This window comes from Apodemus sylvaticus, chromosome 4, assembly GCF_947179515.1.
Source record: "Apodemus sylvaticus chromosome 4, mApoSyl1.1, whole genome shotgun sequence".
NCBI classification, from domain to species: Eukaryota; Metazoa; Chordata; class Mammalia; order Rodentia; family Muridae; genus Apodemus; species Apodemus sylvaticus.
Genome location: NC_067475.1, coordinates 45,880,798 through 45,896,284, shown reverse-complemented (window position 1 = coordinate 45,896,284; position 15,487 = coordinate 45,880,798).

Sequence of the window (15,487 nt, the reverse complement as noted above, 5' to 3'; positions counted from 1 at the left end):
ACTCCTTCTCAAAGAGTCAACAGAAATCATTGTCTGGGTACCAGTGCTTTGAGAGACTGTGGAATCTGTTTCCTTGAAGCATTTTGTATTTGGATAAGTAAGTGCATTTGTCTTACTTTGTTTTACAATAAGTTTAAATGGCTTTTCTTTATTTTGAATAATCATCAAACTTTAAATAGGAGGCAGGAAAGAGTTAAGGTATTTCTATGTGTCTATCACAGCTGGCAACATTTGGGCCAAATTTGCTTACAAAATTTCCTGCAGTAGGGAGACACATTTGTCTGGGGGAGATTTTTTAAAGTGGGAAGAGAAAAAGAGTGTGGACAATGAAGCCTTTTGTTCCCAGCAATATGGGCTCCCCGTGGGCATGTTCCTGAGGACTCTTCTTGCCTGGAGCCCCAGCTGAGCAAAATGCTTCAAGTGGGCAGAAATGGGTACCAAGTGGAGCCAGAGAGGACAGCATGACTTTGTCAAGCTGCAAACATGTAAGAGGCATTATCAGCCACTGGGTGATGGACAGCCTGCTCAGTACACAGTCACAGGAATGAATAGGGAAAGTGTGCTGGTCTTCGAGGGAGCCTGAAGGTCTGCTCATCTGTCTGGCTTTGTCTTTGTCTATTGAGTAGTTGTGCCTTAGTTTCTTTTCTGTGGTTGTGATAAAATACCCTGACAAAACGTAACTTGTTAGAGGAAAGGTTTATATTGGTTTACAGTTCCAGAGGGACAGATGGAATCCATCATGGAAGACAGGATGCAGGAACATGAACCTGGATGATCACATTGCAGCAGCACCTCAGCAAACTTCCAGTGAAAGTCCAAAATCCTGTCCTCAGGGACATACCTACAGCAGCAAGGCTCTGCCTTGCAAAGGTTTCATAACCTTCCCAAACAGCACCATCAGCTAGGGATCAAGTGCTCTGACACATGAGTGTCTGGGGGAGCATCTTGTCATTTAACCATCACAGGATATGTGGATGGGATGATGGGCAAAGCAGCCTGGTTTCCTGTAAGCCTGGTCTCAGTGCTAGCTGTCATTTCTATGGGCCAGGGTGGTTAATAAGCCCAGAGATGAGGTGTGGGGCAGGGCTATGAACCCTCAAAGCTTGCTCTTAGAGACACACATCTTCAAGCAAAGCTGCACTTCCTTTAGGTACCACAACCTCCCCAAAGAGCACCACCAATTGGGGCCAGATGTTCCAATGTATGAGTCTATGTGGGACAAACCACCACAAAATCCTTGTCATAAAGTGCTATGGTTTTGATCTTAAATGTCCCTGAAAAGCTGTGTGTAAAAGGGTGGCTCCGCCTTGTGGCACTGCTGGCAGGTGATGTAACCTTTAGGGGACTTAGTGGAAGGAAGTTTGGTCTCTATGGTCATGTCCTTGAAGAGAATATTGGGTATGTGGTCCTTTTCTCTATTTTCTTCCTAGCTGATGAATTCTGGGGCAGTTTTCTCTGCCATATACTTCCTGTCATGCCTTACCACAGGTTCAATGTGATGTTGCTAGGTGATGCTATAGCTAAATCTCTGAAGGTGTAATATAAGATATATATAGGAAAATTATATATCTATATATCTATATACGATTTTTTCTTTTTAAGCTGTTCATCTTTATTATTTTTGTCATAGCCGTGAAAAGCAGACACACATAGAGAGAAATTTGGACACAGAGATATTAAACTAATTTGCCCAGTGATACAGCCTGTCAGTAGTTGATTGATATCTGTCTTTTAAAGATGATTCCAAGAGTTAGACTTTTAAGCTCCTAAAAGACTTGTGTTAGAGAGACACAGATTGGTGAGGGCAATGTTTGGACTTTGAAACCTAAGGAGAAAGGAATATTAATGTGTAAATTCAAGGTCTCAGTTATGTGTCCCTGAATACAACCTACTGGCCTCAACAGCCTTTCCCTGACTAAACTATGTGTGTGGTGTTGGGTCTTGTTTTTGTTTATCTGTTGCTGTGATAAACACTATGACCAAAAGAAACGTGGTGGAGGAAAAGTTTATTTGGCTTATAGTTCAAGGTCTCAATCCATCATTAAGAGACATCAAGACAGGAACTCAAGGCAGGAACCTGGATACAGAAAGTGGAAGAATACCAATTCCTGGGTTGCTCTGAATTACTCAACCACTCAGCTACCTTTCTTGGCCATTGTAGGCCTATATGCTTAGGGGTGGTGTTGCCCACTTCAGTTGTCAATTAAAACATTCTCTCACAGGGACAGCCACAGGCCAGTGTGACCTAATCTGATTCTCATTTCAATTTCCCTCTTCCCAGGTAGATCTAGGTGCTGTCACCTTGACAATAAAAACTAACCATCACAAGGATTTATTTAGACCCTTGGCTGTGAGACTACTCACATCTTGAGGGTTGAGGCCTGCACCCCCAACACCCAAGCCTCAGCCATAGCTATAGCCATTTTGTTCTGTGCCTGCCAGCTATTTTGTATTGTTGCTTTAATATGCCTGCCAGTCACTGACACAGAAAAATAACTTAATTCAGATCAAGGTCACACTGATCACATACCCTGTTATACTATATATTGTTCTAAGGTTTGTTAATCTTATGAAATTCAACAACCGTAAGCTCCACTTAGCATCAATCAGAATAAAGGTCAATTAGAACTGTTCTGCCTAGCTAGCCAACATAGCTCGAGTCAGAGCCGATCACTGGGCAGCACTTCCTGCACTTTTGCATGACCTCATTGTGGTTTTTCCCTTTTTTAGGCAGCCCTGAGAAATGTTTGGGAACTGGTAGCCTCAGTTCCCAAATTCTGATAAATCACTCTTAGGGTGTGCGTTCAATAAACCACCCCTGGACCCCAACATTGAGGACATGGAAATGACTTCCTTTGTATGTTCAAAACCTTGTACAGTGTCTACCACTCGGTCAGTAGTCATACACATGTTGAATGAATTAGTTCATCAAATCAATCCCAGGAATGCTTGGTACAGTACACAGAGGTTTGGAAATGATAGGTAGCCAAGCACAAGGTGAATTGGTCACAAAACAGCAGTAGCCTTTCTCCACTGGAGTAGCTTGTTTTTCAATCATCTGTTTTATCAACTACTTAAGAGTATTCTATTCATTAGCTGATGGATTTATGTTTTCCTCTATATCCCATAAATCCTCAAAGGAAGGCCTTCCATAGAATAGAAGGCCACAATTTTTAATATGTATATGTATATGTGTGTGTGTGTGTGTTTCTAAAAACTCAGATAATAGTTTGCAATGCCTAATCTTGGTTGTCACCTTGACACATCAGGGAAGACAGAACTTGATTGAGCAGCTTCCTCCATTAGACTGTCCTGGGGGCACATCTATAAGGCATTTTCTTGATTGCTAGCTGATGTAGGAGAGCCCAGCCCACTGTGGGCAGTATCATTCTTAGGCAGGTGAATTTGGTCTGTAAGAAAGGTAGCTAACATGATCCCGGAAGCAAGCCAGCAAGAGCTATTCCTTTATGTTACAGTTCTTGTCTCCAGATTCTTGCTTTGGACTGTAACTTGTAATATGAAAGAAAGCCATTCCTTCCCAAGTTAGTTTTGGTCAGTATTTTATCATAGTAATGGAAAAGCAAATTAGAACCAAGCTTAAAATAAGGTATGGTATCCTACCTTTTCATAGAAATTAATATTTCTATAGTTATTGAATTGTGGTGCATTAAAGCCTGTAAGTCTTAATGCATGAATCAGTGTGTTATAGTGTTAAGGCTCTGGTTCATGTCTAAGTCACATCAAGGATTTGGATACAAAGGGAACAGTAGAAACAATTCTAGGTTAATTCTAGGAGAAATATTATGCCTAATGTAGATACAGTTCAATCCACGATATTATGATTTTAAAGACTTGGAGCCTGTTCTGAAGTATGGTTAATATAACCAGTGATACTCTTTTAGAGAAAACTAGTTTTTTTTCTTGAAAGTGAGTTTCAAGTGTAGCTATCTTTTCCTTAAGGCTGGGAGCCCACATCCACTTCGTTCTTGGTGCAGGGACACCAGCTGGCTTGAACCTATGCAGACCCTGTGTGTGCTGCCACTGTCTCTGAAGTCATATGTACATCAGTCCTATTTTGTCTGGGGGATTTCCTGGGAAGAGCACTACTAGGGTCAGACAACTAACTTCAAGCTCAGTAGGACAAAAGCACCAGGAGCGGAGGGTAAGACAGAGCTGGAGGAAGCTGGGATGTTTCAATCAACCTGCACTAATTTAAGATCTGGATTAAAGAGCTCAAGCTTGCTGAACTCATGCTGCCATCTGTGGTTCTGATGTGGCATTTGGGAGAATGAAAACACAGGTTGGAAGATTACCAAGACAAAGAGAAAAAAATCCCAGAATTCAGGGCTTTTCCTTCTGTGGCTAAAAGGCTGAGTTACTTTGGAAACATTTGGATTCCTTTTTTGCCTGTCTGTGCTGCAAAGCATCACTTCTAAAATACAGATGGTGCCTTTTATATTGAAGGTGACCTTTGTGAGCCAACCAGACCTCATTTCCCAAGCTTCTCCAAGAGTCAAATCCTGAAGAAATATAAACAGTGATAATTATTGATTATCTAATGAAAGGAAGACAAAGGCAAATTAAAACTCCGTTTAAATGGCTGATTGCTTAATGAGATCTCAGGTGTTCTTGCTAGCCCCAGTTACCATGGGGATTATTTAATGCTGAGAGGGAGTTCAGAGTACCAGAGGAGGCTGCATGGTTTTGGAGAACCTACAGAGAGAAGCAGAGGAAGAATCAATTGCATCTTGAACAGTGCAATGCTGGTTACATGCGCATCTGCACGTAGACTTCTCAGAAAGGCTTCTGGAAAGCTGGCTGAGGCCCAAAGACAGCATGATTGTTTTTTTTTTATTTCATATATTTTTTATTTACATTTCAAATGATTTCCCCTTTCCTAGCCCCCCCACTCCCCAAAAGTCCTGTAAGCCCCCTTCTCTCCCCCTGTCCTCCCACCCACCCCTTCTCACTTCCCCATTCTGGTTTTGCTGAATACTGTTTCACTGAGTCTTTCCAGAACAAGGGGCCACTCCTCCTTTCTTCTTGTATCTCATTTGATGTGTGGATTATGTTTTGGGTATTCCAGTTTTCTAGGTTAATATCCACTTATTAGTGAGTGCATACCATGATTCATCTTTTGAGTCTGGGTTACCTCACTTAGTATGATGTTCTCTAGGTCCATCCATTTGCCTAAGAATTTCATGAATTCATTGTTTCTAATGGCTGAATAGTACTCCATTGTGTAGATATACCACATTTTTTGCATCCACTCTTCTGTTGAGGGATACCTGCGTTCTTTTCAGCATCTGGCAATTATAAATAGGGCTGCTATGAACATAGTAGAGCATGCATCCTTATTACATGGTGGGGAATTCTCTGGGTATATGCCCAGGAGTGGTATAGCAGGATCTTCTGGAAGTGAGGTGCCCAGTTTTCTGAGGAACCGCCAGACTGATTTCCAGAGTGGTTGTACCAATTTGCAACCCCAATGATTGTTTTTTTTTTAATTTTCTAGATTCGGAGACTGAAACTTGGGGGTCTTGGACACACTAGGTAAGTGTAGAAATTGAACTTGGGGGCCTTAGACACACTGGGTGGTGAGTACCTTGACAGTGAACTGCATCCTTAGCCCTGATTGACCCTCAATTTTAGATTGCCAATTTTATTTTGTATCCTTTATAGACATAATTCTGACATGAGGCCATGTGCCAGTGATAGTGAATTTCCACTGATACCTTGATTGGATTTAGAATCGACCAGTGGATACATCTCTGGGTATGTCTGTGAGGGTGTTTTCAAAGAGGTTAACTGAGGAGACAAGAAACACCTTGAGCATGAGTTACATCATCCTGCAGATGGAGGATAAAAGAGAAAGTGATCTGAGCAGGAGCATTCATTTCTCTCTGCTTCCTAACTGCAGATGCAATGTGACCAACCATTTCACATTCCCGCCGCCATGCCTTCCCTAGCATGACGGAATGTATCCCTCAAACTGTGAGCCAACATTATCAGGATGAGTCTCAGGTATCAGAACAATAAGTAATACAGTGGTCCAAAATCACTTTATCTGACATCAAAGGGAAATTATGTAATACAAAAACAACCTAACATGATACTATCTCATATGATTTCCTTAGATTTCAAAATCTTTAATTTTATGTGAGGGAAACAGGGGACATGGGGAAGCTGTTTTGCACTAGTCTCCTCTCTGTAGGCATAGCTTAGAATATAGCATGTATCACAGGAAATATAGCTGTCTCCAGTTCATATGCAACACGTACCTTGCCTGAGTTATTTGAATTAAATGAATACTACATTCAATATCACCATCACTTAATGACAGTATCTTAGGGGCAAGAGTACTGAGGAGGGAGAACTTGGAATTGAGAGAGCTGGAGGCTTTGGGTTCTAATGTTGGCTTTAAATCTTATTTATTTTATTTATATACTATATTTAACACAAAGTTGCTTGCTAGTTATCAAATATTTCCATGGCCCACTTTTCACATCTGTACAATAAGAACAGTATCACCTAATACATAACATTGTAAAAATTGGATCCTCAATATTGCTAAATCCTTTCATCCTGTCCGATTCTATTACAAAACCTATTGTCTTTCATAGGAGGTACTGTCATAGCAAAGCCTCTTGAGACATGGTGCACCAAACAGTGTCAACTCCCATTGTCAAGATTAGCTTTTCTTATAATAACAATATACTAATTTTTAATCTAAGAAAAATCACCTACTGTTATTATTTGAGATGAATCAGATTCTAAGGCCATCACATGCATATTTTATTAGTGATTGGTTGAAGCGACCCAGTTGAGCCTTTTGGCTCAGGTGTATATGGTACAGGTATATGGTGCAGGCCAAGAAGTAGTTTTATCTTCTCGAGATCCTGACCATGAGTAGGAAGAATCAGAAAGCTAACCCATGCATACTTCTTCCATGTTCCTTCTCTTCCTCTTTCCCCTTCCTTTTTATCTCTCCCCTCTTTCTTTTAGCTCCTGGATTTAGCATGCCTAAAGCTAAATCCAGCAAGCTCTGCAGTTCTGTTTTTGTTTTATTTAATTTTTAATCAAATGAACCAGGAATTTTTTTTTTTAGGTTGAATTTACTTCTAATCCAGTTGAGTGGATTTCTCCTAATGCCTCCAAGGAAGTAGGTCAACCTGAGTCTGGGATAAGATTGAATTTAGTGCTTGATTATTTTTACTTGCAGACCTATTTCTCTGGATATCCCATTGACTTCATTATTTCTTAATTGCATGTAGCACAAAATAACCTAGGATATCACATAGTTATTCTTTGTATGGGAGTTGTAATCTCAGAAGCACAAGAAGGTCTTAGAGCCCCAAGAAAGAAATATCACAGAGAACATTCCTAAAAGAATAAACTCAAAAACTAAGCAGCTTTACAGGAAGGCAGCACTGTAGCTATCTGACAGACTGACTGTACACACCCAGCTTGGACTTGCTGAGCAATCCTGTAGTCCCGTGAAGGTTGCCTCTCATAAATGGGCAGCAGTGGGCAGAGGCAAAGTACGTTATAGCATGTACTGACTTACCCAAACCGGTAATGTAGAATGACAGAGACAGTTATTCATTTGAGGTAAATACTGAGCACAGTGTGAAAATAGAAGACAACTTGGGAAACCTTTTCTAACCTTCACGGTCACAGAGCACAGGGGAGGAGAGGAAAGACACGCGGGAGACATGAATCTGGCTTAGCCTCTTCAGACCTGTGCAGTTTTCTCTCCACTCTGTGAACTTGGCATTGGTACCTGATCTCAAAGCATGTCATTATTGGTTCCTTTTGAGAGGCACTCCACAAAGTTGAGACCAAAGTTCTAATACAAGTGAGAGACTGCTTATTGTTACTATTGCTGCCAGCAACCTGCGTGGCTAAATCAAGTGACCACAGGTTTTAGCTTATTTGGAGATCAAGGGTACTTGCCAGGGTTGCCTCTCTTCTTAAAACATTTGTTTTTCTCCTGGGGAGGAACACACAGGTGTTTTAGCCCTCGCCTGTATTACTGGAGAGCCTGTTTTAATTTATGCTTTTTTTTTTTTTTACATTGTTTTCTCTTTATTCTCTAAGCTATCAGGAGTGAGTCCTCTTTCTTTCTCGTGTACCTTCTTTCTAAGAGGAATTTCATTCAGATCAGTTGTTTATAATTTGACAATACCCTAATTTATATCTCCAGGTGGTTTTTCATCTCTACCTAGATGTCTAATAGGCTCTTCACATTCATGTTTTCCAAAGTATAATCTAGTCTTTCACTCAAATGCTATCGTTTCGTTAACATCCTTTTAATTCTTTTAGCTTCTCAGTTTAAAATGCTATAGCTATGTTGATCCCTGGGCTGTAATTCCATCATAAATTCCATCAGGGTCTAAATCACCATCACCATCTACCTGAATCACTACAATGGCTGCCTGTCAGTGGGAGTCTGACCTTATTCATAGGCATCCAGGGCAAACAAACTGAATGATCTTGTTTAAGTGAAATCTTATTCTTTTTCTGCTCAATGATCTCTGGTGTTTCTTACCCAAAATGATGACTATCTGTTTTCAGAGTTTTACCAAGACCTGAAATAAGGTCGAGGTCTGAAATCTGAGGCGACACCCTTGAACAAGGATCTTGGCTTTACTTGTGAGCCTGGCTGCTCTACAAAGCATCTAAACTCCAGGCCATGGCATTGTCCCACAGGTTTGACTGCCCTCTGTGCAACTCACTGGCCTTGTCATCCTTGATTCCCTGAGTAGGATTGTTTTCTTTCAGTAATATGGCTGCCCTTGGGAGTGGAAGGCTTCTGCAAACTTAGCAAACTGGATCCGGTGCAGGATTTGAAATGGTGGGAAGATACCAAGAAACAAATGTGTCCATTGTGAGTTTTTATTTGTGGAAGGAGTGGCTATTAGTCATCATTTCATGCACCAGTGCAGTAGGCACAATAGTTTCATTGATGAAGTTTGGGAATCTGTAGAGACCCTGACATGTAGATCATGAGAGTTTGGTACAGTTTCCAGGAGGCTAGCTTCAGTGAGCACTTCTGGGGTATTTTATTCTCCTTTGTGCTTAGGATCAAATACTTAGGGACAGGACTTAGGATTTCTAACACTGGTAGCAATCTAATAGATTTCCACAGATCCTTCGAGCCTGTTAATGGAAGAGAAGGAAATATCAGCAAATAATATAGTCTACCACAGTGTGCTGTGTTCATCAAGGGAGATAATATTCAGCAGTTGATTAATTCAATCATGAATAGTTTATTTACCAAACAAATATTTCCCAAGTGTTTAGAATACCCCAGACACTAGAGGATGTGTACTCTGCCTTTCAAATTTCTTTGGTTGACTATTGAAGGAGTAGAGGGAATGGAAGCTCTTGGCATATAGTGGCCCTAAGACCAGAATAAAGGCTATTTTTTGAGAAATGGTCTTTCAAACCTGTGGACTGTTGGAAGGGGGAGCAGGGGTGTTGATGCCAGAAACAACTAGGATCAGATTTTACTCTTGAGTCATTTGAACAGAGTGAAAGCATTTTCAAGTAAATTTAAATCATTCAGCCTCCAAATGATAACCCATGAGGTTCTGAATAAGAATCATTTAATCTCATCTTCATTTATGTTTATATTATTTTATTCATTTCATTCACATGATTTATATGCATCACAGTCCATAATAATTTAAAATGACATCAAGGAAATTCACAAAATATTCATGAGAATAAGTAACTAATAGATAATATCAAACCAGAAAAAGTAAGAAATATTAATGAAAAATTCAGAACAGGGGGAGGAAAGGGGGCTTATGGGACTTTCGGGGAGGGGGGGGCAGAAAAGAGGAAATCATTTGAAATGCAAATAAAAATATATCGAATAAAAAAAATGGAAAAAAAAGAAAAATTCAGGAGAAACAGATGCAATTGTAGCATAACGAAATTGCCACTGAGTTGCTTCGATGCCCAAGGGAGATGGTTTGTTTCCATAGTTTCTTGTAGAAACTTGAGGATATTTGAGAAAGAAAGCAAACTGCCCACAGAGAAGTTGACATACCTCCCCTTCCCAGGAGTAAATGTTTGTACCTTCTCTTTATGTTTTCTCCTCATTTGTCCACCTTTAGTCAAGGTCCCACAGCCATTATATACGTGAAAAAGTAGAGTATATAAGAACTTAAGCAGCACAATTTGTATGTGTATGTGTGGGGTGTGTTTTTATGTATGCAGGAGTGAGGATGTATGCACTTGTGTGTGGAGGTCAGAAGACAACTTTGGATTTCATTCATTAGGTACTATTTTGCTCCCAACTCTTTTTTGATAGGATCTCCCACTTCTCTATAGCTTACCTAGAAGGTTAAGCTGTATGGTAGGTGAACCTCAGGGTTCACTCCTGGAGTGTGAAGGCATCATATTATTTATTAGTTATAATAAGAGTAAATATTCTTATAATTCAATATGCAGCACCCTTAATGGTCTTACACTACACAATCATATTTATAGTTTTCATGGGTATGATACTTAACTAGGTATAAACCTCATTCAATGATGGGATATCAAAATGTTTGGTAAAACACTATTTTTAGATGTGTCTGCATGTATGAGTTAGTAGGCTGAGTGGGGAAGATTCACTCTCATTGTGAAAGACCAGCATGCAATTGGCCTAGAGTCCAGAAGAACAAAAGGACAATGGGAAGTTGCTGTGACTTTCCAGGAGGCAGGACACTCTTCTTCCACTGCCCAAATGCCAGAGCTCTGGGTTTTCTGGCCTTTAACCTTTGTGATCTTTATCCCTTCAGTTCACTAGACTTCTGCATAAGATTGAGAGCAACATTGTCATCCACTTATTTGAGGCTCTGGGACTTGAACTGAGCCATGCTACCAGTATCTCTGGGTTTATAGTTTGCAGGTTGTCTGTCTCCATAGTCATGCAGGCTAACTCTTAATAAACACTTATTTAAATATGCATCCACATAAGGGTTCCTGAACTCATGACAAGCTTTCACTTAAAGGACCTGATTTTTAAATTGAAAACATTATGAGCTGAGACTTCATTTATTATGCATAAACCTACTGAATGTTGTAGCTTAGCAACTCATGGTGATCATGTGGCTGACTGAGAGTCTTCATTGGCTTCCACTGTCCAGAATAACAAGAGACTAATTTATGGCATCTCTTTAGCAAGGGAAATGATTAAAATTCAAAAACTGAAATAGTATATACTGTTTCACATCATTATAAAACTGAACACACCCAAGTCCAACCTTCCTGAGCTGAGGGCTTCATATGAATATGCACCTATTGGTTCTTCTCTTGATAAGACTCTAATACAAACATTACCAAGAGTTGAATTCTTACCCACAGGGGATATTCTACAGATGTAAAGAGATCAAAATATGATAGCTACCTCCACTTGGATTTCAAAGGATGCTGGAGGTATGCCATTGGGGTGGAATCACTGTAAAGAATTGAGAGGCAGGGTTGACCCTGAGACCTGATTGTATAACTATAAGAGTTAATGCATGAGCTGAGTTTGCTAAGACATTGATGGCCCAACTTTAGCTTCAACATGCCCAGAAATTGGGGCTTGGTGTTAAAGTAGATTACTACTAAATTTTAGGACATAGTGTAGTTTCTATTTGTGGTGGTTTGAATGAGAATGACTCCCATAGGCTTATATGTTTGACTGCTTGGTCTGCAGCTACTGGAACTCTTTGGGAAGGATTAGGAGATGCAGTCTTGTTGGAGGAGGTGAGTCACTGGGAGTAAAAAGCATGGTTTCAAAAGTACATGCCATTTCTAGTTAGTCTCCCCTTTACTGTGTCCTGCTCATGTGTCAGATATAAGCTCTCAGCTACTGCTCTAGCCCCATGCCTGCCTGCCACCACCCTCCATGTTATGATGATCATGGACTAACCCTCGGAAACTATAATTGAGGCCTACATTAAAAACTTTCTTTTATAAGTTGCCTTGGTCATGATGTCGCCTATAGAAATAGAACTGTAAGTAACTAAGCCACCATTCTTCTCCATGCTATTTTGGAAACAAGTGTTGGTTTTGGATTTATAGGCTCACATCTAGAGAGAGATTTGTTTCAGAATGAATTTTTAGCCTTGACTGTCACCCTCACCTAACTTAGAGGAAACTAGTCTTTGTCTTTTGAGTCTTGCTAGAGAGTGAGAATTTTGGGGGTAATTGGTTGGAATGATTATATTTTGTATGTGAGAAGGGCAAGTATGGGGAATGGGTGGAACTCTATAGTTTGGCTGTCCTCTTTAAAGCTGATGCTTAGATTTAATTACCGTTGTAGTAGTATTACCAGGTGAGACCTGCCTTGGTTACTTGCTGTAATAGACTACATGAAAAGAATTAATTTAAAGAAGGAAGGGTTTATTCTGACCTCTAGTTCAAGAAACTACATTTTGCATAGGAAAGTAAGGCAGCAGGAGAGGGAGGCGTTCATATTGTATCCACAGGAAGCAGAGCAGAGATCAATGAATGCTCGCTTTTAAATTACTATGTCTGTAATGATTTGATTAAAAAGTTTTAATTTTAAGAGATATTTCAGTTGATGAGGGAAAATCTATATTCAGAGTGCATACAACTCTCATGATTTGTATTGTATATTTGTTAAATTTAGGGAAATGTTAGTAACATGTCTCTATTACCTGAAGTGCATATGTTTTAGAAATTGTGTTAGTTTCTACCTAGTCCATTTTCCTTTCCAAGTTTGCTTCTAGGGCACTGGATGATATTTATCTGCCATGTGCTTTAGATTCTATCATTGACACAGTTTCTTAGGTTTTCTTTGTTTTTAATGACACTGACAGTTGAAGAGTAATGGTCAACAACAAACTCTTCTATAGGAATTTGGCATTTTTTCTCATGATTAGGAACTTACTATGATTTTGAAAAGATGAACTACAAAGGCAAATTTCCATTTTAATCTCATCTTATAAATGATTCATCAAGGTGTTGCAGCAAATGCTTGGAGTCCCAGCTACTGGAGAGGCTGAGACAGGAGAACATGCTCAAGACTTGCATAGGATACTTTGAAGACCTTGTTTGGGGAAGAGGAATGAATACTCTAAACATGAGTTTCTATCATTTATATGAACCTGTATCATCTGGCCAAAGTAGTTAGCCTTAGGCTTCTCCACTATAAAGTTATTCTTTGTGTCCCCCTACTCCCATTTCTATTTCCTCATAGTTGTCACTTGAAAGCAAGACAATCTATGTGGCCCAAAATCCCCTGTGTCTGTCACTTGAGTGGAGAAGCTAATCCTCAGTCCCTTGGAGTACAAAAGCTACATAACTTATTTGGAGTTCTACTCTAGAGGATAAACGTTGCTTATTTTCCATTTATTTATTCAATCAATCAATCATCTATTTATAATAACTTGAAATCATAAATATTTATTTTTTACTTGAGTTTATAATGAAATACTGTTTAAATTGCATCATTAGTCAAATTCTCTCATCTTTGGCCATTGGGAATTCTTGGTTGATTCCTGTGTCCCTTTGACATATCTTATCTGTGTGTCTATGTGTTTTCTGAGAGAGAGAGAGAGAGAGAGAGAGAGAGAGAGAGAGAGAGAGAGAGAGAGAGAGAGAGAATTCCTTCCTAACTGGCCATATAAGATGCTCAAGGAGAATCTTGTATATCTCTTGTTAGTTTTTCTAACCTGATTTACTTCTTTTATTAGAATGGTATTAAATACAAAGATCTGCAGGCAGGTGTGCTTGCTGCTGTTGGCTGCTGTTTGCTTCTGGGCCTTGTCAGCTGATAGAACCATGATGTATTCGTTTATGATAATTTCTATATTTACGCATGTGCATAAATATTTCTCCATGTCATCTGGTCTAGTTTTACTAACATGAATAGTGATGTCTTCTACTCTAATCCACTCTTGCAAAGATCACCTCTTGCTTTTTCCTGAGTTCTTGTTCCAGCAGTGAGGAATATGGGGCCCAGGATCAGCTTGTTGAATTGTTCATTTCCATCCTGCTTGCATAGCTGTATCAGGCATCATGACTGATACCCTCATATGAAACAAATTTAACACCTAGGGCATATTGCTTAAATATCCTTTCTTGAGTCATAAGTCTTAGAGACAGATGCGGTGACCAGCAACCTGCCAGCTTCCCACTTCTTTCAGTGGGGCTGTTCCATCCTTTGGAGATCAGTTAGATTGCTAGGTCATATTTTGTATTCCATCCTGTGATTCCATCCTCTAAAATAATTTCTTATATTTACATTCATTCTTTGTTCAGTGAAGTTTTGTGGGTCTTCAAGAGTGTTATCACATTTCCATGGTGGCACTGTCAGGAATCGTTTCATGCCTCACCTACCTAATCATTCTCTAGGTCCTCTCCCTTTCTTCAGTAGCGACCACTTTTCTTTTTATATTTTCTGTCATTTTAAAGGAAGGAATTCAGTTGCTATCCATAGAAATACTCACACAGAAGATTTTGTGTAGATGGGAATTTTCAAATAAATTGCTTAAATACCCAGAAGAGTGATCGCCAGGCATTATAGGTGGTTATGTTTAGTAAGAAACTGGTGAGCTTTACTCCACAGAAGCTGTGCTGTGAAGAAGCATTGGCACTGTGTACCTGACAGTAATCCACCCCATCATTCTAACAAAACAGTCATTTTCTTTTTTTTTTATTTGATATATTTTTATTTACATTTCAATTGATTTCCCCTTTCCTGGCTCCCAACTCTGAAAGTCCCATAAGCCCTCTTCCCTCCCCCCGTTCCCCCATTCACCCCTTCCCACTTCCCTGTTCTGGTATTGCCCTGCACTACTGCACTGAGCTTTTCCAGAACCAGGGGCCACTCCTCCATTCTTCTTGGACATCACTTGAAATGTAGATTATGTCTTGGGTATTCCAAGTTTCTAGGCTAATATCCACTTATCAGTGAGTACATATCATGATTGATCTTTTGAGACTGGGTTACCTCACTTAGTATGATGTTCTCCAGCTCCATCCATTTGTCTAAGAATTTCATGAATTCATTGTTTCTAATAGCTGAATAGTACTCCATTGTGTATATATACCACATTTTTGTATCCATTCCTCTGTTAAGAGACATATGGGTTCTTTCCAGCTTCTGGCTATTATAAAAAGGGCTGCTATGAACATAGTGGGGCATGTGTCTTTATTGCATGCTGGGGAATCCTCTGGGTATATGCCTAGGAGTGGTATAGCACGGTTCTCTGGAAGTGACATGCCAGTTTTCTGAGGAACTGCCAGACTGATTTCCAGAGTGGTTGTACCAGCTTAACACTCCACCAGCAGTGGAGAAGTGTTCCTCTTTCTCCACATCCTCGCCAAAGCCTGCTGTCTCCTGAGATTTTAATCTTAGCCATTCTGACTGGTGTGAGGTGAAATCTCAGGGTTGATTTGCATTTCCGTAATGACTAATGATGTTGAACATTTTTTAAGATGCTTCTCAGCCATCTGAAGTTCTTCAGGTAAA